This window comes from Lepisosteus oculatus, chromosome 1 (genome assembly GCF_040954835.1).
Source record: "Lepisosteus oculatus isolate fLepOcu1 chromosome 1, fLepOcu1.hap2, whole genome shotgun sequence".
Taxonomy (NCBI): domain Eukaryota; kingdom Metazoa; phylum Chordata; class Actinopteri; order Semionotiformes; family Lepisosteidae; genus Lepisosteus; species Lepisosteus oculatus.
In genome coordinates this window covers 7,782,322-7,804,915 of record NC_090696.1, presented here as the reverse complement: position 1 = coordinate 7,804,915, position 22,594 = coordinate 7,782,322, and the positions used below count along the sequence as shown (strand labels likewise).

The 22,594-nt window shown below is 38.7% G+C and overlaps 1 protein-coding gene and 1 non-coding gene across 5 annotated transcripts in view; both read right to left on the bottom strand.

The window, feature by feature from the left end:
• The window catches only part of ctnna2 (catenin (cadherin-associated protein), alpha 2), a 559,287-nt gene extending 557,339 nt beyond the window's left edge, over positions 1-1,948 (bottom strand). For 2 of the 4 annotated variants that reach the window (XM_069192285.1, XM_069192311.1), the window contains exon 1: positions 1,630-1,947. The gene's annotated coding sequence lies outside the window, so the exon portion shown is untranslated. Of the gene's footprint in view, positions 1-1,629 lie in introns of all 4 variants that reach the window. The other 2 variants (XM_069192244.1, XM_006629153.3) reach the window with 2 other exon arrangements.
• A 2,002-nt stretch (positions 1,949-3,950) lies between these two features.
• Positions 3,951-4,065, bottom strand: LOC138241464 (U5 spliceosomal RNA). Its single transcript, XR_011190692.1, has one exon. It is a non-coding gene; the product is annotated as a U5 spliceosomal RNA (small nuclear RNA).
• Between the last annotated feature and the right edge of the window lie 18,529 nt (positions 4,066-22,594).

The following is a 22,594-nucleotide window of genomic DNA, read 5'->3' as shown; positions in this document are numbered from 1 at the left end:
AAACATTGAAAACCTAATTATATTTTTAAGAAACAATGACAGGAATTACTAACATAATATGTATGATACGAATAAGAAAATACCAAAACCAGTCCTTGAAATCTCATAGGGCAATACCAAAGGCAACAACTGGACCTCTACCTCGTCTGGAAACATTGTTCATGAGTATTGTTTCTGTGTACCCTCTATACATGAAAGTGACTTTATCTTTGACCGCCTACACTTCCAAACTTCACCCAGGATAACATTCTGACGCTCGGCACTAAATCATCCACTGCGTATCTTTGATTCCAGAGACTACACCTACTCAGCAAAATGTCATGAAGTTTTACTGCTGTTAATCAGGATGCTGTTGATGATTTGATAATATTTGCTTTCAAAAACAATGAACGTTTTTTCTCTAAACGTATCTCCCGTGTAGGCTATACAGCTATGCGAGAAAAAGAACAACGTTAAGAGCTCTTCAGTTACTCAGCTGTTCTCTGCTTTCATTAAGGTCTTCCTTAATTGCGTTAAATTAAACCGGAAAAATGTACAACTACGCCTTATAAATCATGACAATTGCGAAATCTGCTACAACCACTGCTACACTGTAGGTATCCAATATTAACAAATATAACAGCCAAATTAAGAATGGAAGCAAAAAAAAAACGACAAAAGCATGTGCATGACTGTAACAGAATGGGAAACTGCAGTTTTGAAAAGAACATATTGATATAACCAAAATGATAAAACATCATGTATTTTCCAGTAAAAAAATCATCGTCTAGTAAACAGTGGACACAAACGCGTACAGTAAATGCAGAAACTAATTCCTTTGCAAGGTGAGCTGTTTGTGCGCTTTTTTCAAAAGCTAAATAAATCACCTCAGATTAGAACAGATTATTTTAACATTGAACGAATGCAACGCTGAAGTAAATTGTTATTTTTCGATATTTTCAGTCAATTTATGTGCGTTGTAATACACTGAAACCAATACACAACCCGCAATGATATCTAATGAAGCCGGTATCCTTTGTAGAGTCTCTTTGTTGTTGTTTTTAAACCGAATTCACTTGTTTCAGCGGACTTCAGATGTTTGGTCGTGCGAAAAGCATCGCAGCCCGTGAAACGTAAGACGCAATATTATTACCGGTGCAATAAGTTGAAAGCATTCAAACTTTCAAGAAATCAAGCACTGGTGTCTGCTGTTTCAATTACGGGTCTGAAATAAAGGATGTCTGTGATCAGATCACAGCCCTACCCAGTACCAAGCGAGAATAACGGGACACTACAAGAGAGGGAATCCACAAGGCGCATCGACAAAGGTGATCCCCACATCATCGCCATGCAACTGCATTTAACTGCCTATTTATATATATTTTGCCACATAAATCAAGCAATGATGCCATGTCAACGCTTTAGGTGCCATTTGATGATACTGATGATACAATTAAAGTGGTCGTTTAGCGCTGACTAAGACCTGAATGGGATCGTAAATCGAATGAGAGACATAACGGACCACACGGACGATTACACCATCAGCAGAGCACACAAAAAAAAGCGGCCATAAATGAAATCAAAGGTGTAGCACTTGTGTCAAATGCATGTCCGTGGGAAAGGGAAAAATCGAGCTGGCTAGCAACTAACCTTATCCGAGGACAGATCTTCTATTCCGACAAACGGCTGGAGATGCCTGTTTCACTTGCCTTTTTCTGGTCTCTCCCTTTTTCCTCACACACTTGAGTCTGCCCGCTCTCTGTGTGGTGAAGCTCAATGAATCCACACGCCGCCGTCGGTACCTAGGAACTGCTCCCCCCCCCTCCGCTCCCCCTTAGCCGCTCCCTGCCAAATAATGACCCCTCCCACAAAACCACTCAGTTTACAAGGGGAGAGCGCGTCGGGTGCGCGCGCGCGACGTGCTGCCTCGGGGAAAAGCGGGACCCTTGCAAAATAGTGAGCCTGCCGGTACGGAGCCTGTCGGGGCTGCCTGTCACTCCCGCACAGACGGCGCATGCGCAGTGCCCTGCGTGATAATTCTACCTGCTGCCAGATTGACTTGGAGATAATTCGCTTTTTTTTCCCTCCCGTTTCCATCGCCCAGTACGGTACAGGGCGGGTGTCGGATTTAGGAAAGAGGGTCAAAGGCATGATGCGCTTGCTCAGCAAGAAGGGTGGATGTGCACGTTGCTCCATTACTGGCCTTTGTGTGTAAAGAAAACAGCAAGACGTTTTGCTGGGTGTGAGTGTAGAGGCTCTGGCCGTGGTTATGGAGACAGCTTTGTCCGGCAGTAAAACCGGTGTGGATGCTTGCCCTGTAGAGGGCTCGGATTTTTTTTTTTGCGTTGATGAAAAATGTATTTGAAAATCCCATGTGTTTAATAGAAATGACTATACAATTCTTTGGTTGTTTAAAATGGTGTTTTCCCCCCAGATTGGCAATTCTGCTATTGCCATGCTTCTATTTAACCGCGGTGTTCTAAAAGGTTATCTTTTTTTCTGTTGAAATTTCCGGAGAATTACTCTGTAACAGGTTTTTAAGCAGAGTACCCGAAAAGACTTATGTTTAAACATAATGTGTGTAATTTGTTTCAAACGGCTTGAACCTTTTATAGAGAAATCTTTATCGTAATCATTTCCAGCAATCGAAATGACAGATTAACCGGTGTTCAGGGAAGCTTTCCAATGGGTCATACAAATAAAAAAAAACAGTACACGTGCTCCAATTCCCATGGCTTTGGGATTAAGAACTCTTAAATTAAAATTAGGGAGACTGTGTACAAGCCTGTCTCTTTCAGTTTGTATTATGCGGTACTGTATATCTCTGTATGTGGCAATAGGTGCGTCAGTAATATTGTCAATACTGTACAATTCTAAAGCAACTTAATATGAATTAGTTGATGATGTTTCAGTGGTAAACATTGCTGCCTCACAGCACTGGGGTCCTGGGTTCAATTCTGGACCAGGGGTGCTGTATGTGTGTTTGTATGTTCTTTCCATATTCATGTGGGTTTCCTCTGGACATACAGGTAGGTTAGTGTGCTTCTGCAAAAACTGACCCTAGTGTGTGTGTGTGTGTCTTGCGATGGACTGGCATCCCATCCAGAGTATATCAAGCCTTGCGCCCAAAGCTCCCAGGATAGGCTCTTGGCCACCATGACCTTGAATTGGATAAGCAGCTATTATAATAATTAATAATTGCTTACACTTGTATACTGTAGTAGTTCAGGTGGGTAGCTGCGTCAGCATGCGTAGGCTGCAAAGGAACAAGTAATAGGTTTATTCCATGCTGAAAAAAGAAGAAAGAGAACACAACGTTTCGGCCGTGGAGCCTTCTCACACCTGAAGAAGGCTCCACGGCCGAAACGTTGTGTTCTCTTTCTTCTTTTTTCAGCATGGAATAAATTACTTGTTCCCTTGTATACTGTAGCTCTTTTCTGGACACTTCACTCAAAGTGCTTTACAAGTAATAGGGACTCCCCTCCACCCCCACCACCAATGAGCAGCATCCACCTGGATGATGCAACGGCAGCCATAGTGTGCCAGAACGCTCCCCACACACCAGTTGGTAGTGGGGAGGAGAGCAGAGTAATGAAGCCACTGCAGAGATGGGGATTATTAGGAGCCCATGATTGGTAAGGGCCAATGGGAAATTTGGCCAGGACACCAGGGTAACACCCCTACTCTTTTCGAGAAACGCCCTGGGATTTTTAATGACTACAGAGAGTCGGGACCTTGGTTTTACAGTTCATCAGAAGGACAGCACCTTTTTATAGTATAGTGTCCCTGTCATTATACTGAGGCATTAGGATCCACATAGACTGCAGGGTGAGCACCCCCTGCTGATCCCACTAACACCTCTTTCAGCAGCAACCTTAGTTTTTCACAGGAGGTCTCCCATCCAGGAACTGACCAGACTCATACCTGCTGAGCTTCAGTGGGTTGCAGGATGATACTGGATGTCTGCTGGCAAACCCGAAGGCAGGGAGGCACAAACTCATTTATGAAACTCATTCATGTTGCTCTCCACTGAAATCTTTAGTAAAAGGTGAAAGATTTGTACGAGATGAAGAGAAACGAGAGTACTGTATGTTTTTTTTTTATTTTATTTTCAAATCCTCTTCATTCAATTACACGCTTTTAGCTTCAGTGGGCTGCCAGTTGTGAGTTGCAGGGTGATATAGCTGCTATTGGAAGTGGCTGGTTGGTGATGGTGATTAATATGAAATATCAGAAAATATAGGTTAATCACTTAAATGGACCAGATTAGTGACACAACACCGTATGGTTGGTATAAGTGTATTTGAAACAGACCGATGATATTGATTGCACATATAGATAGAATGATATTGACAGTAGGTGGCACTACAAGTTTTAGCGCACTTGAGGTGGGGGTTGGTTCAAAGGCAGTTCACAATTTTCTGCTTATTTCATTATGGTTGCCTGTGACATCAGTTAAAAGTGAAATTTAATGGTCTCACCAAAGTGCCTCTGACTTGGCTCTGGTTTGCCAACTGACTTTGGCAGTGGCTCAATGTCTAAATGGCCAGGGGGTAGTGAGATCAAGACCGAGCCGGCAGTGATGTGCGAAGATTTGACGAGCTGGCACAGCGTTCATTTCACTGTGGCCACTCTAACCTGTTTTTTATATAATTACACAGTTTTAAAACGGAGATTAAAATATGAGCTAATCAATCAGCAGCCATTTAGGATAATGTTCGAGTGCAAGCTTGCACTACCTGAAGTACTCAGGAATTAGTGTTCTTGTATAAGTAAACACGCTGCTTAATAGCTTCTGTCAAATACTGTCAGTGTGTGAAAAATGGGCTCCCACAAGGTCGTCCCTGAAAGTTGATTGCACTGAGAACTTTAATCATCCATGGGCACCCATTACTTTTTGTTGGTGTTTGTTTTTTAACTTTGTGGAATTTCAAGACATTTTCAAGTTGTTTTCTTCACCTGTCAGAAAAAAAATAAGTTTTCCATGTTTGAAGAACAATATTTGAATTATGGCACCACTACAGAAGATGCCCTCCTCCTCTTGTTGAGGGGTACAAAGTCTTTGTTTGTGTTTCTTTTATATCCAGGGCCTAACTGACTAAATAATTTACTTAATAGTAACAGTCTGATTCTCAGCTGTTAAGCTGTTGGTGTTTTAAAGAGATTTCTGAAAGTTGCCAGACTTCAACCTCTTAGTGCTAGAGAGCTCAAAAGTCTTTTTTATGAGGGGTGGTAAAAAGTATAGCATTTGAAAAAAATCATATCAATATTAATTTTAAGCACTAATATTTAGCAGGTTTTTTTTTTACTATTTCAGTTATAGTTTTAGCTGAGTGAATGATTGTCAACCCATAAGGACAATGACATCACAAAATGACGTTATGAATACCATCAAAAACAATAATAAATATCTGTATTTTTTAATTTTGAAGATTATGTTACTATATTATATAGGAACACTCTCTTTAGTAGGTGGAAAGTGGGTTATATTGGACCTTTATTAGTTTTTTCTCTTTATCTGTACACTAATATTTTAGGTTGTGCTCTATAGTCCTGTCTTTGGCACACATAAAATCCTAAGAAGATTCAGTTATTATTAAAAACTTTTTCATAGTCACACATCTAGAATGAACACGAAATTTAAAAAATCCTAAAGTACCAAACCTTAGGTTAAACATTTTCAGAAATAATTTTGGGGGAGAAAGCAAAGCAATATGAAAAAGGAAACAAATCTTAAAGTTAATCAGTTTCATTAAGGTAACCCCATATTTTTAGGATAATATACAGAACCCAGCTTGGAATCTGCATGGTCATCCCATGTCCTTGTGGATCTCCTCCAGGTGATCCGGATCCTCCCATAATCCAAAGACATACTGGAAGGTTAATTGACTTATGAAAAAATTGGCCCTTGTGTGAGTGTTTGCATGTTTGCATCCGTGTGTGTGCCATGCACTGGGCTGGCATTCCACCCAGGGTGTATCCTGCCTTTGGCCCAGTGCTTGCCAGGATAGGCTCTGACTCCTCCATGACCCTGTACTGGATAAAGTGGTTAGAAAATGGATGCATGGATGTATAAAACTAACAGACATTGTCCTTGATAGGATGAGTCCCTCAGTCATCTTTGGCATCTTAATTTCCCTTGATATTAAAGAATAATAAGCACCCAATTCTTGTCATTCATTTCAAAATGTTCAATCACCTCCACAAGATTAACTTGGGAAGACAATCATCAGTCTGTTTTCCAGGTTCTTTTTCATTAATATCTATGTGTGTGTACACAGTAATGCTGGCACTGAGAAACAGACCTTCTGATTAATATATTACAGGGTTCCGGGGGGGGGGGTGGTGTTTTAGAGGTTTTACCAATAGTTTTGTTGCCATGTGGGTGAGATTTGAGAATCAGTATAAACATTTCTTTAAAATATTAACATGCATATTGGACATGGGCATACTGTAGAATCTAATCTTCCTAAACTAATTAACCATGATTAAACAGATGATATTAAAGATCATCACACATCAGATTATATCTGTTGAACTTTGAGATTTATACAGGATGATGATTTCTTAACTTATCTATAGATGCAGAGAAAGACTATTATAAGAACTGTCAGAAATGACAGGAGTCCATTCAGCCCATCTACTGTACAGTAGCTTGTTTGGTAGCTACTAGCTTAATTGTTCTGAGGATTCTAGCACACTTTTTGAAAGAAGATGGGGTATCAGCATGTTCCAGGCTCCCACAATCTCTTTTGTAAAGTGACTCTTGTTCAAAGCTTTCAATGTGTTTCCCTTTAGTGTCAACATGTGATTATCAAAGTGTGTCTGTGTTTCACAGCTGTGCTTGAAGAGACCCATTGGGATGACTTCGTCAATACCTTTGAGAATTCTGAATAAACAAGGTTTAAAAGAGTTATAAACTGTCTATAAAGGACCTTTGGGATATACATAGTCTTGTGATATCTAGTTATATACTGTAGATATGTTTGCTGTATTGATGTACACTACATTTGGGGCGGAGCGGTGACTCTGTGGGTAAGGATCTTTGCCTGTGGCTGGAAGGTTGCCGGTTCGCCGGTTCAAAACCTGCAGCAGGCAGAGGAATCCTACTCCGTTGGGGCCCTGAGCAGGGCTCTTAACCCCAACTGCTCAAGGGGCGCTGTACAATGGCTGACCCTGCGCTTTGACCTCAGGCTTCTCTCCCTGTCTGTGTGTCTCATGGAGAGTAAGCTGGGGTATGCGAAAAAACAAATTCCTAATGCAAGAAATTGTATAGGGTTAATAAAGTGATGTACTTAATGTAGCTGCAATCAGACCAATATATTAATATTATCAAACATGGGGACTCACGATGCTATATTGTAGCAAATACTTCACACAATTAATTGAATGAATCATGTCTTCATATCGGATTAGGATTGTGTATTTAACTTAATGCTACTTATATCTTAAAACCCTAATGTTGACACTAAGAATTTCAACAGAGTACAGTTAACATAAACATAAGGCTACAAACAGAAAATATGTGAACAGGTCAGGCTAGGTACTGCACACAATGAAAAATGTTTTTTTCCCTTTATAACCAAATACAATTGTGCTCCAGACAAGTTTACCTTTTTCAGAGATGTTCACTTGCTACATTTGGTTTTATGGTTCTTGTTTTTCTAGTCTTGCATCATACAGTTGTTTAGAGAAGTTATTACACTTTTATTTTTGCTACAAAAGAGGATTGGATGGTAGTTTGCCGTCTCAACAATTAGGAAACACTACCATTTCCAAAACATAATGAATGTAAATGCTTTGTATGATATTTGTTCCCTTTTTTCTGACTACTGTACAAACCAATGTGAAGTTAGAACATACAGTATTTAAACATTGAAGTATTCATGAACAGAAATGATAGGTATACTGTAGGTATAGAAAAACTGAACAGAAAAGAGAAAAGCATGTAGCACCTGTGATTGATGTTAGAATGTAGTTTCACTCATTAGGTTACATAAGGGGCATCACACATTTATTGCGCCACAAAATCAAGAAGATCTTTATAGCACCCAAAACAAACTTACCAGAGCCAAACACAATATTAAAATCTACTAACAAAATACTGTATAGACAGGAAACCAAAGTGATCAGAGCATTTTATAATCTTGTACTTGGCTTGCTTGAGTTCCCATCTTAGTCAATATTCATGACATAACTACTGTTTAGCTGTTGTTGACCCTATAAACCCCCTTCCTTTTCCAATATTATTTTATCATTTTATTTAAGGTACAAATACTGTAGTAATACCCATAATAATTAAATAAACAATGAGAACATGTGAGGCATTTACATCAAGGCACAATTTTACTTTATAAATGAATGCGTGCTGTCTACAAATATGTAAATTGTAAATTAATGCCAGTTAATGTATGCAAAAATAGATGTTTGAATGTTTTTGCTATTTGCCTAATTAATTTAATCAAGTAAAAAACTAACTTTCAGCCCTATTAAAATACAATAAAACTACTATGACAAAAGCAGCTTGTATGTTCAGTCCTCACTGTATTCCATTTAATATACTGCTACAAATGAGGAGTTACAAAACTGGTGAAAATCAGGATTTGACCTGAGAGGTTTGGTCAATACTTATTTATAAACCCCAACCTGTAAGTGATTTCTTGCAATATATCCAAGCGGCTGGTATAATTAGAGGCATGTGAATTCTTTTTTCTATAAAATAAAATTAGATCAAAGGAAAATCTTTGGTGAGAGGAGTAGTAATCCAGACACATTTGGTTAAACAAATATTTATTACAATGACGAAACACAAACTACACTGCACACAACAAAACATTCAACACATAAGTTACTTTATGTGTAGTATTTACAAACAAGGCGTTTCAGAGGCCTAACATTCTGGTCACCCAGAAAACCCCAGACTGCTAAAGCATTAACTCTTAATGCCTAGAGGCCACATAAGAGATGAGCTGCCTTCTAACTAAATATACTGTAAAACTACCTACAGTTAAATAACTATTCTGATGTCTGTTTTGCTTGTCTTGGGCTGGACTGCAGTAACACATCAATTTCCCTACGGGATTAATAAAGTATTATCTATCTATCTAAATATCACTCTTTGCACTCCGGATGCCACAAAATAAATGGGAGCCGATATCCCTATCCATAAAAATGCACCCTAAGCAGCAAAGACATTTCTAACTGAGAATTCCAAGTTCCCTAAAACACAGAATAGCATGTTCTCTGCAACAAGGTTCGAATAGATGAAGTAGGGGCTCTCGCCATGGTATGGTGATGCAAGCTTCAAGTCCAAACGCCTGCGGACTCCTTTCTCTTCTTCTTGTTGCTTCCTTTCTTTTTCTTCCTTCTCTCTCTCTTTCCTTTTAATGTGATCTTATATTGTCTGTTTCTGTCCTGATCCTTTGCAATCATTAACCCACAACTTACCTAGGTATACTAAGATAAACTTTACAATTGTTTCTGCTCATGGGACACCCCAGATCTCGGCAAACATCCTCTCTCCTTTGAAGCTAGAAGTGTTTACCCTTCCTAAAGTCACAACCTTTATCTGAAATCTAAGAGACACTTCTCAGTCGCCTAAAAATGTAACAATTCAAGTTCAAGTTCAAGTTTATTGTCATTACACTCATATACATGGTATATGGTATAACGAAATGCTATTTAGCTAGCTCTCGGACATAAGTAGTACAAAGAGAAAAAAAACAACAACAATACAATTGTGTTGCAAAAGAAAGACAGAGACTACAGATGATATGCAAAAAAACAACAGACAATGTGCAAAAAAAACAACAACAGGCAATGTGCAAAAAACAACAACAGGCAATGTGTAAAAACAACAAAAAGGTAACAGGTTATGTGCAAAATATACATCAACAGAATAAAATAAAGGGATAGAAATTATGGGGAGTGAGCTTTTGACATGTATGGTAGGGGTAGATTTTCAATGTGTGTTTGAGTTTTTGGTACGAAAGAAAGGAAGAAGGCACTGTGAGGTTCAGATCGTGGGTGAGAAGTGAGGTGAGAGTGAGAGTGGCTGGGAATTTAACAGTTTGATAGTGCGGGGGTAAAAACTGTCTCTGAGTCTGGTAGTCCGGTACCGTTTTCCAGATGGTAGCAGATCATTAAGTCTGTAGCTGGGGTGTGTGGGGTCTTTTATTATGCTTTGAGCTTTCCTCAAGCACTGTCTGTCATAAATGTCCTGGATAGATGGGAGGGTAACCCCAGTGATGGACTGGGCAGTTTTCACCACCCGCTGTAGGGCTTTGCGGTCAGCAGCACTGCAGTTGCCATACCACACTGTGATGCAGCCTGTCAGTGTGCTTTCTGTAGTGCATCTGTAAAAGGTAGTGAGGATCTGAGGACATATCTTGGCTTTCTTCAATCGTCTTAGGAAGTACAGGCGCTGTTGCGCTTTATTGATCAGACAGGTGGTGTTGAGAGACCATGTGAGGTCCTCGGTGATATGGACACCAAGGAATTTAAAGTTACTGACCCTTTACACTTCAGTCCAGTTGATGTGGATAGGGGCATGTCCAGTTTGCAGTTTCCTGAAATCAACGATCAGCTCCTTGGTTTTGAGGGTGAGGTTGTTGTCATCACACCATGTTGTAAGGAGATTGACCTCCTCCCTGTAGGCCCTCTTATCATTGTCTGTGATCAGACCTACAACTGTGGTGTCATCGGCAAACTCTATGATGGAGTTGGTGTTGTGTTTGGCCTTACAGTAGTGGGTATAGAGGGATTAGAGCAATGGACTAAGCACACACCCCTGGGGGACCCCAGTGTTCAGAGTTACTGTGCTGGAGGTGTGGTTTCCAAGCCAGAGGTCTGCCTGTCAGAAAGTCCTGAATCCAGTTGCAGAGGGTGGTGTTGAGACCCAGTGCACTGAGTTTCTTGACTAGTTGTTCTGGGATGATAGTGTTAAAAGCTGAGCTGAAGTCGATGAATAGTAGTCTTTTGTATGTGTTCTTTTTGTCCAGATGGGTTAGGGCCGTGTGTGTGGCAATGGAGATTGCGTCATCTGTGGATCTGTTGGACCGGTAGGCAAACTGGTACGGGTCCACTGTGTTTGGGATGGTGTCCTTAATGTGCTTCATGACCAGCCTCTCGAAGCACTTCATGATGACTTAAATACTGAAGAAAGTGAATATCAAATAGATAATCTTGGACTATACTGATGACCATTTAAAAAACTGCATTTCACATACTGTATATTGTACTCTTAAACTTTGCCTGTGCAGAATATCTGATTTATTATCTCTCGAAGACCGTCAATCTTTTCTAACTCTTGGATTATGTTACCTCTAGAGAATACAACTCACATTCACTTTGAATCTGAGATTAATTTTAGCATGGGTGAAAAATACATTCAGTTCACTGTTTAACATGCTGTTTACACGATAAACTCGGTCATCTATCACATGAATTACTGTGTGTCAGATATGTTATCTATCATTATGGCCTGTGGGGGGTGGTCACATTTCGATACAGTGAAGGAATGCTTAGATTTTGGAGTTTGATAAAATGGTACAGTATATTGTTTGATTTTACAAGGTTCTCTTATTGTATAAAAGAGAGACAGGATCACTTTATTGGCTGTATACAATTTCTTGTATTAGGAATTTGTCTTTTCGTATACCCCAACTTGCTCTCCATGAGACACACAGACAGGGAGAGCAGCCTGGGGTCAGAGTGCAGGGTCAGCCATTGTACAGCACCCCTGGGACAGCTGAGGTTAAGGGCCTTGCTCAGGGGCCCAACAGAGTAGGACTCCTCTGCAGGCTGCGGGATACAAACCGGCAACCTTCCAGCCACAGGCGCAAATCCTTAGCCACAGAGCCACCACACCGCCAAATATATTGTCTTTTCCCTCCATCAATATAGTTTTGCAACTATGCAATATGTGTTTCTTTTGACAACAACTCCAGCCAGGTATGGTTATCGCACTGTGCTCTTCAATATCTTGAAACAGCTAATCTAGGAGTGAGCAATGCAGTCCAACTGGATTTTTGTATGTCTAAATGGATTACAACTGTTTAGACATGTAAAACTCGCTTAGAAAGCATCTCTCTTACAAATCCTGAATTATAGCTGCAATTCACAAGCCCTAGAAGGATGTTTGGAATAGTAATGCTTCCAAAGATTATTTAAGGACAATGCAAATTAAAAATAGTAATGAGGCAATAGCAACAGAATATGTTTTAAAAAAGGAATATTTCTGCCCTCAGGAATTATTCTGAAATTATAATTTTTAAAGCTAATGATGAAATAAACAGCTGCATTGTGAAATTTAATTTTGTAATTTATGTCCAAAGTATTTGATTTTCACTTTATTATAGTGTGAGAGTATAATATAAAGACAAACCAAAGAGATTAAAACATGGTACCATTAGTCTTTGACAGTCCCCTTCAATCAATCAGCCACTATTAATATTATAAAATATAAATGACACATAATAACATAAGGTTAGAAATGAGAGATCATCTTGCCTATCTAGCCCGTTGTGTACTGTCATTGGTGTTTAATAATTCAACAATTTCACCCAGCCATTTCTTGAAAGAAACCAGGGTAACAGCTTAAACAAAATGGCTTGGTAGCTTGTTCCACACTCCCACAACCTTTTGAGTAAAGAAGTGCCTTATGTTCTTGATTGTAAATACATTTCCCTCTAGTTTCTATTAGGTATAAAAACAGCTTCTATACTACAGCAGTGCGCATTATAAACAGCTCACTGTGCTATGCCACAGAACTCAATAAATCTCTGCATTATGCACTTTTGACTTGCAAATACTATACAGTAGTGCTGTATTTGTGTTCACTACCACATCATTATCTACCATGTCTTAATTGTTCTGGTTGTTTATTGACGTACAATCACCTTTTATTATGTACCATTTTGTAATGTACCATCTGCATTGTGTGGTGTTGTCTGTTGTACTGTGTCATCTGCTGTACTGTGCATGTCTTAAGAGATCAGAGCGAATAAGAATTCCTATGTACAGTGTACATGTAGTGTACATACTGTATGACAATAAAATCCTCTGCTCTACTTTCTTTTTGTGGAAGTGGAAGTAACTATTCTTACAACAACATTCATTATTTAGGAAAAAGCATTATAAAAATTTCAGGGTGGCAGGCTGTTATAGCTGTCACAGTGCTCTTGAGTCTTGGGTTCATTTCTGGCATGGGGCACTTTCTGTTGATGCTGATTTAGTTAATTGGCATCTCTAAACTGTCTCTAGTGCATCTGTGTGTTCAGTGTGCACCCTATATACTGTAGGACTGAGTGGTTATTTATGATGAATGGATTATATAAAATTTTGGTGAGGATTTAGATTGCAACGCATGAATAAAAGTTTAATTTTTCATGTTATAGCTTTGTTGTCACCAATGGATCATTGGGTAACTTAGTTTAAGAAACATGCTTCAGAGATAAATTTGTTAATCAATCCTCACATAAAATGACAACACCATTGTAAACATTTACATGGAAGTCACTTTATTTTCACCCAGTAGTCGTTACGATCACTGTCGTACAGTAAGTCATCACTTGCTGTAATTAAATAGCACATTTTTTGATTGCTTGTTTTACATGGTTAAAAGGCTAGAGTGGGGAGCTGTGTCAGCATAAGAGCTGCAAAAGAGCAGGTGGAAGTTAACCCACTGTGAAATGGAAGAAGAAAAAACACACTGTATGTTTGGCTGTGGAGCCATAGAAGAAGAGTAGAAGTAAAAAGCAAAAGAGCTGGGTATTGACAACAAAAAGGAAATTGTGACTGTGGGCTGTTGGAGGTGGAATGTGGTCTTAAACTCTTGTAGTTCCAGAGGTGTGGAAGTCACCAATCTATAAATGAAAGGAGGGAGACCCATGCTTTTCTAATATAAGGTAACATTTATAAATGCTGTTTCTATAGGTATCACAGCATAATACATTTTCCTCACATTTTCTCTTGGTTTTCAAAAACAAAACTTTGAGAACAAGATTTTCTTGGGAGGGAAAGCCCTCATCTTTGCAGCAGATTTAAACTGAAACATGATATCAGCATGGAGGGAATTAATTTTAACACACTGGTACAAGAAGGCTCAGTCCAGTTAAATCCAGTCATTGTCTTATACAAACAACAAAGCATACAGTAATACACATACTGTTCAATTCGCAGACAGATATGGAAAGCACAGAAGGTAATCAGGAAAAAAAAAAACACAGCAGCTCAGCAGCAGTCACAGTCCATGAAGAATCTCAAAATCCCCAGACCCACAGCTTTCTGCACTAGACCCCATGCAGTCCAACTCCTTGTTCAGCTCCACAAGCCTCCAGGCTGCCTCATTAGCCTGCACTCACCTGCCAGCCATCCTGCGTGGACAGCAGGGAGGAAAGCCTGCCCAGGTCACCACAGTATTAATAGCATATTAAATATGTGCAAAACCAACATTAGAAACAATCAATCACAAAATAGGTCTATTTTGAAGATTCAGAAAAAACAGAATTCAACTAATGTCTTATATCACCAAGAACACATGGATCTTAAAGGGGAACTGCAGAGCTATTTTTACATTTCGGGGTTGTCATGAATCAGCAAGCATGAGTGCATTTCAACGCACAATGAAACTACAGTACCAAGTACAAGGTAATGTGTACAACCTCCAATTTACATCACAGAAGGGGCAAGGTTTCACTGTAAGTATAGCAAGTTTCAATGTAAGGTACAGTAGCGCCATTTTGTCATCATTGTCTATGATTCAGAATGAGGCAACAAAACTTCCAGTGACATGAAATGGCCCTGTTATATTGTAAATATCCTTTAGACAAAGTGAACAGCTTACAGCAACTAGTGAGCAGGAAGGGCTGCTCCACGTCACAATTCGCACAAACTCTCACTCTCAGGTTCTCGTCTGCCTGCAACAACATGACAAACATACAGTATTGTCACAAATTTCACAATTTTTCGCTTAATTTGAAATTTGTAAGATTATGTGATACTGTCAATTAATTTATTCTGTTACACAAATTTAACAACAAGAAATTGGGACTGCAGTTATAAGTGAACTTTTAAAAACAAATAATAAAGCTTTTTAAATAGTTGTAATCTTCCACCCATTTCATCCAATTCAGGGTCACAGGGAAGCCGGAGCCAATCCCAGCATGCAACAGGTTCAATGCAGGGTACACCATGGACGGGACACCAGTCCTTTGCAAACACACACAACCCAGTACGTTTTGGGACAGTGGGAGGAAACCTGGAGTTGGTTAGGTTAGGTCCCCTTTTCAGGCCATAAAGGACCTGTCGGGGAATGGGGGACAAGGCCACCATTTTTCTCAACCATCTGACATTGGAGGTGGAGGTGATGTGGTCAGCATCATGCTCCAGCCAGCCTATTACCCTCAGAAAGATTAACCCCCTCTACTCGGGATTGAACCCAGGACCTTCTAGTCAGGAGCTAGACATCCTTGCTGACTGAGCTACCACAGCTCCGAGGAACCTGGAGTACTTGGATAAAACACATGGAGAGCATTAAAACTCCACACAAGTAGTATACAAGGTCAGGACTTGAAACCCAGCATCCCAGCGCTACAAAGCATCAGCGCTAACCACTTCCCCACCATGACAGCCTGTTGTGATCATAGTATTTTAAATACTGTATGAGAATCCATTGCTGTAGTTAATGTGGAAAAAAATATAGTTACAAGAATTTTAATTTAATATTAAAGATGTGAGACAAGGGAATACATTCACTACAAGCAGAAGATTTCATGTGATGACAAACATTTTTCTGTACTTTGATCTATCAGCGTATTGGTTTTTGTATTTGCGTCCTGAAAAACAATTACATCCCCAGCCTACTGGTGCTGTGTCTGCTATTGTTTCACATTCCTTCATTTCAGGCTTTCAATTTTCTCAAAGCCAGAAATATATCCTGACTGTCTCTCCCTGAGTGTTATTTATTTTACAGAAAGAGTAACTGTTCTTTCCTGAAGCAATACAATCTACTTAAGTCAATATGAAGCTTGTTTCCTGAAAATATCAAAGCTTCTCAGTGAAGCTGTAACTGATGGAACTGAATGAGAATCTCAGCTCAGCCTATCACTAATCAGCACAGATCCAAGCCTGCAATACATTAGAGGCAGAATAAAAAAAAAGCAATCTGATTTTATCTGGGTACAGATGTAATGGGTGCAAAAAAGAGTGAAGTTGTTTTATTTTCGACCAGTACTTAAAATTCTAGCAAGCCTTAGGATCTTAGATCTCAGATAAATAAAAAAATATATTTCCCTTTACATACCTGTGGGTAAGTATCTTGTTTTGCTGGACAACAGGACAATGAAGGAAAATATATACAGTACATCACACAAGAATGTATTAATACATTTAAACTGTTTTTGCAGCACTGTCCTCACTAATTTAACCCCTGCTGTTTCTATAGGAGGTCAGTGGTTCATCTCTATTGTTCCTAAACAAAGATGATGTCAGCCTTTTATGGTTATCACACAGTTGTATAATGGCCTTTACTGTCTATTATTGCTGTGTGTTAGGCTTGCCTGGCTGTTCTACAGCAGAGTGTGTCTATGTATGCCCAGGAGGCGTGTCGCATCTCAGTGGTAGTTGGCTATGGCTTCTCTCTGCCAGATCGCCGTGGAGACAGTGATACAGAGCCCCTGGCTTTAGAGAGAACTCTTACTGCAGCAGGTACACTGAGGGTATTTAAACCCTTTTCAGTCTCTCCACGAAGAGCCTGTACTGAAATTGCGCTTCACATTGAGCCACCATTCTGGCTTCCCAGCGGAGTCCTTTTGATCCTGATTTTTAATTTCCTTCAGCTCTGTTTGGGAGCTTTTGACCAAGGCTGTGCTGCCCGGAGGTTCCAGCAGCCGAGAGGGGACCAGAGGTCGAGTCTTATTCGGGGACCCAACCTTAGTAGATGTCTCCACCAGCCCAGTCCAGATGGTGCTTGGGATACTGGTCCTGTCCACTTCCAGGAGGACTCATTGTCAGGCCTCACTGAAAAACCATGCCTGGCCTGGTCTTTGAAGGAGACCTGCCATGAGTAAGTGTGCCCTGAACCAGCAAGTCTCCAGGAGTCCTCCAACCAGACCGCCCCAGTTCACAGTTTCCTGCCCTCTGAAACTCTCTGGACTCAGCATAGCTCTGGACCTTGTCTCATCCCTTCTCTCACCGGCCTTCCCTGAACTACCTTTCCTGTGCTACAGTCCTCCAGTTCCCCTGTCTGCACCCTGGGCCACCTTTTCCTGGGAGACTGGCTGGAGGAATTTGCTCCTGTTCCAGACAGAGCCATACCCTGGTGGCCCCTGCTCCAAGTTCCCTGTGGGCAGATTTAAGAGGACAGTTAGCTCTCAGGCTCATACAGGTTGCCCCATTTCCTGCAGGGGTGGTGCTGATCATAACACTGTGTCAATAATTATTTGATGGTCTCAAATGACCCCAAAAACAGTAATTTAATTTTCTGCTCTACCTTGCTGTATCCACATAATGGCCATACTGGTTCTGTCTTGTTTTTTAGGAGGCTTTGTCTCCTATACTACGAGGCAACATGTTGGAAGGGAGAATGAAGATGTCCCATCCTGCTTTATTAAGGTCTTAAAGTAAAGCACTTTCAATGTGGTTTCCAGATTTATTTCAATTTTTAAAAATGACTTTAAAAAAGGCATGTTATCATGATACAGCATAATTAACTTCTCCAAAATAACCCTTATCCTGTTCATAAATGTTGATGATACATTATTGATTAAATTTCCCACACATTTTGTATAATTTATTATAAATGCATTTTATTCAGTAACATTGTTTTATCCAGCTCCATAGTTGTTAATATGACACTAATTTTTAAATTTTTACAGGAATATTGACTGGGTGCCCATAGTTGTGACTGATGATATATAGATAATGACCATTTGTATAATACCCAGTTAGAAACATGTTAGATTTGAGTGCAGACTATTAAATTTGAGATGTATGTGGAGTTTGCAGAATCAGTAATAATTAAAAGTCACTGGCAAAACAACTATAGAATTGGATTAAATTAGGTTTACCAACAGATAAGGTCAGTTAGAAATCTCAGAAAATTATGGTAGTCAATTGCAATAAAGTAATTAACACCATTGTGTAACATTAGCAATTCAAAGTATTTTATGTTTAAAACACATTGTGAAGGTATAGTTACGTAGAAGCTGAAGAATAAAATGCTGTTATTCAAAATAAAAATATAGGGCAAAACAGTCGTTGTGTGTTAAAAGCTACATCCTTAAGTAAACAATGACTGTTGCTGTTTCCCTGGATTTGTTGTGATACCCAAATCATTTATACTGTACTTTTCTTATGAATAGCAAGACTCCCAAACTCATTTTATTTTGTTAATGTTCTGTTCCCTAACTTCACACCATGTCTCCAAAAGCATTGGTTAGAGTTTAGTAATTACTTTTTTTAGTGTGATTACTTACTAAATATTATTAAGCATATAGCGATATTTTATCATCATGAAGAGAAAAAACAAAACAACATTCTTCTTCTGATTCACTATGCTTTTGTAGATAACTGAAAAGTTCAATTTTTAGACTTAATTAGATAGCTGACGAAATGGCTTTTTTTTGTCAAGCTATTGTTTCATTTCCTTGCTATTCCCCTACAATAGTTAAGAATAATCTATTGTTCTTCATCTATCTTCCTCTCGGAGCATGATGACAGCATCACACAAGCTGTTAAGTGTTTTCAATTCTCTGATAAACCCATGGTTTTGGCTTATCTGTTGCAGAATGGATCTCAGTTCCATCCAACTCTTCACATCCCCTCCATCTGCTGCTCTGGCATCATAAACCTGGAGAAGATGGAGGAAACCCTGGAGGAAATCTACACTGGGTGATGTTTTTTACATTAAAGCACAATATTAATACATTTATGATTAACATTTGAGTGTTTTAAATTCAGCTGTACGACGTGATTTTGATTTGGCTGTTGGTAATGTAAGGGACCCATTGATGCCTGATGCAATACAGTAAGTCCCGGAAAAGATGTAAATTCTTCTGTTGTTCCTACAAAAAAAAACCAACGTAACCACTCTTACCGTCACTTCATGAATCGGCAAGGTCACCTTCTGCTTTTCCTCATTCTCCACTTCTCTGAATTCACTGGTCCAATTGTCAACTCTAGTAAGTTTGTACAGCTGGGAAAAACACTTTGAAGACTTGACTGCACATACGGTATGTTGGGCACATCTTTCCCTCCCACTTGAATGGATCCGATTTTAGTCTGCTTTTATCCCGCAGGAAGGGAAGTCTCTAAATGGAGTAATAGATTCTGCTAAGGTTTCCTCAAACGGGAGCTCTGCAGTGTTTCCTAATTTTCAGAGAGTATCCTGCAATAAAAGAAAAAATATAAAACATCACACACACGCTTTGAATCAACAAACTGGTTTAATGAAAGCCCTGACTTTCACAGACTTTTAATATCATCTGACCTCAGGATGCAATGGATCAATCCACCCATTGAGCCTTTAAAGTAAGCACTGGTACTGACATCCTTTTCTACTGTAGAGAAGTTACTCTCCAACTAACAGTTTTATGACAGGTTTCAGGCAAAAATGAGCTTTTCTAATGGTACCTTCATGTTTCAAAAAGCCTCTGTATTTAATAGGTGAATAATGGATTTTATTGCTCTCTGTATGACAAGAATTAATTTTGAGAAGTCAAAATCATGTAGAACTAGGGACTGTATTTATGGTATTTGAGAATTCCATCAGTATCAAAGAGTGGAGCTAGGCTGTACATGTAGTTATGGTAAGTATTGTGTTTGAGATCAATCTTCATTATTATCATTAGATCATTCTTTTACTTTACTTTGACTCCAGTTTCTACTGTGTTTTTTACTGAAACTATAAGAAATATAGTTCTTCTGAGGTTAACTGAACTTGTTTTTCACCAACACAAAAGATTTATGAAAGTTAAAGTTTGCATGAAGTGTAGTTGTACACACCATGTTTAATTAAAATGCAATACCCACATTTATCTTCATTACACATTAAATGTTAAATTACTGCAGTTTACAAAGACAAATAAAAATTACTGACAGCATTTTCTGTCACTAACTGAGGGGTAGATGAATGTGAATGTGCTGAAAAATATTAATGTCCTACCAAATTGCTAGGAAGAAACAAAAAACAATGCAGTCCCAAGCCAAGCAATAAATAATGCTTTTTTTTTCCATTTATATCACAGAAACAGCATTTGTTTGAAAAATAATAAAATGCTTACATAATAATGTGACGCTTTCTTAATTTAATGTAAATTAATTTATTTCTCAGACACCATTTAAAATATGGTATATATGTACAGTATATATGCTATACCTGTATATATCAATATACAGTATGTGTCCTTATAAGGTGTGTCCTTATTGTACTCATTGGGTATTCTCACTGTTGCTGCCAATGCCAATGGTGGGGTCTGCTCTCAGGTAATAATTCTCCAAGCTTAATAATGCTCAAAACCTGTCAAAATATATTTTAATATTAAATATTTTGTTTGATTTTTGGATTTTAAAAGAGAACAGATAGAAGAGAATGAAAAACAAATGTTCCTTTAATTGTATGACTAATTTTACCTTCTTTCTCTGCTCTTGACAGAAGATCTAAACTGAACATTTTTCAAAGCTTCTATGACGACGAAGCAACAGGCATAGTATTGTGTGGTCATTCAATAAGTGATAGATTGGGGGTTCAAGTTCAAGCTGTGGGATTCACTAGTTATATACTGTATGGAGATGTCCAGGTGATCCTCAGCTTACTGTTGAACATCTACCTGTCAATCACCTGTATTTTCATGGTTACTTGGTTTCTGCTGTCTGTCTCTTCTATCAAAAAGGGCAGAGTGGTGGAAAGTGTTGAATATAAACAGAAATTTAAATACTGGGCCATGAAAGTAAAAAATATACAATAAATGCAGATTATGCATATTCATTTTCCTGATCACAACTGCAACTCATAACACAGAAGACTGAGTTTTATCTAAAATCAAGATGTTTACATTCTTAGAGCTAAATCTTGCAACATCTTTTAATAATTGCCCACCTTACATTTCTCATCTAAAAAGCTATGTGTGAGTCTGTTACATAAACTAATGACTACGAGTTCATCGAAAGGCTATGTACAGTACATGGGGATTTTAAGTCATTTGGTGTAATGGAACAATGCTCTTAAAAGGAGAGATAGATGACCTTCTTGGAGCACATTTAATGTAGGAAGAAGAGTCAAGTTTCTTTCATCTGCTTCAGTCTATTCCATAATTAAAGTAGAAAAGCAAAATTAGTAACGTTAATTCAATCCTGACTATTCTCTCCTTGACACTGCTGTGAAATATTCAGCTATAATGTGTGCTGCTGACAAAAAAAGATAGAGAAAGAAACATTATAACTTTAGCCCATAGGAACAGAATGATTTATTCAGTATATTTGTACAAGACAATAGCCTTGACAGCATGTTGATTGAAATGATATGGTTTTGTACATGCAAAGACCTTTTGAAGCAATGAAGCAATTCACAGATGAAAATACTATCTGCTATATCTCGCTTGTTTGGCTGCTAGTAGTTAATTGATCCAGTGATCTAATACCTGAAGTCAGGGTATCAGCTGTGCAATTTCTTAGAACCCAGTTCAAGTATAAGTTTAAGTACTGTATACAGTATGTCAAAACACAGAATTAATTTCACCTGAATATTCTTATGTGTGGTCTGTTAATATGCAAAATCTTTAACGTGGATGACTTGTTTTACTGTATATTTCTAGAAGGTTTGGTGCTTTGCAAGCTGTTTTGTGGGATCTGTCAGAATACATCTGGGCATTATACGGTGAATAACACAATAGAGTGTTGAAAGGAACAGCAGATGAGAAAGGAGCTATCAGAAGGTGATGCAGGAGGAGGTGGTTGTTTACTTTGGGGCTTCAGAAATGTAGGGCATGTCATCTGCATCACTAATTGGAAGATGACATTCCATTGCTGGGAGGAAGTACAGTATAAGAGCTGATTGCAGGGTTTCGCAAGCCAGGTGGGCTCAATAATGTTCCTGAGTTATATACCATCAATGCTTGGTTTACCTCGTCTGCACTATAAGCTAAGGATGAAGTTAAAGATTTAACAGAGAACTTTCAGGTTCCTCTCCTGATCTGACTTAGAAAATTACGCTTATTATCATGTGTATGAAAAGCTACCATTCCAGTAATTACAGAATGCTTATGAGGTTATTGTATGATTCTATAGCAGCAGTTTTTTTATGCTTTCTGTAATTGGCAGATAATAACACAGACATAATAAAAGTGGAATTTTACACTGAAGGTATTTTGTCATAAAGGAAGATTGAATAAGCAAATATAAGAGGCCAAGGCAAAACAAGGATAACAATGTTTATAGCAAAGGTAGAAACGTTAAATTAAACGTTGCTTATTTGACCTGGCTAATAGCAAATTCAAAGTGACAATTAGGTGTTTCATCTGTACAGCTGCAGCCACTCAAAACATGTGGTATTTCTTCCACATGTATTAAAAGTAATGTGGCACATTGCAATATGTAATTCAGATGATGGATAGGTGGC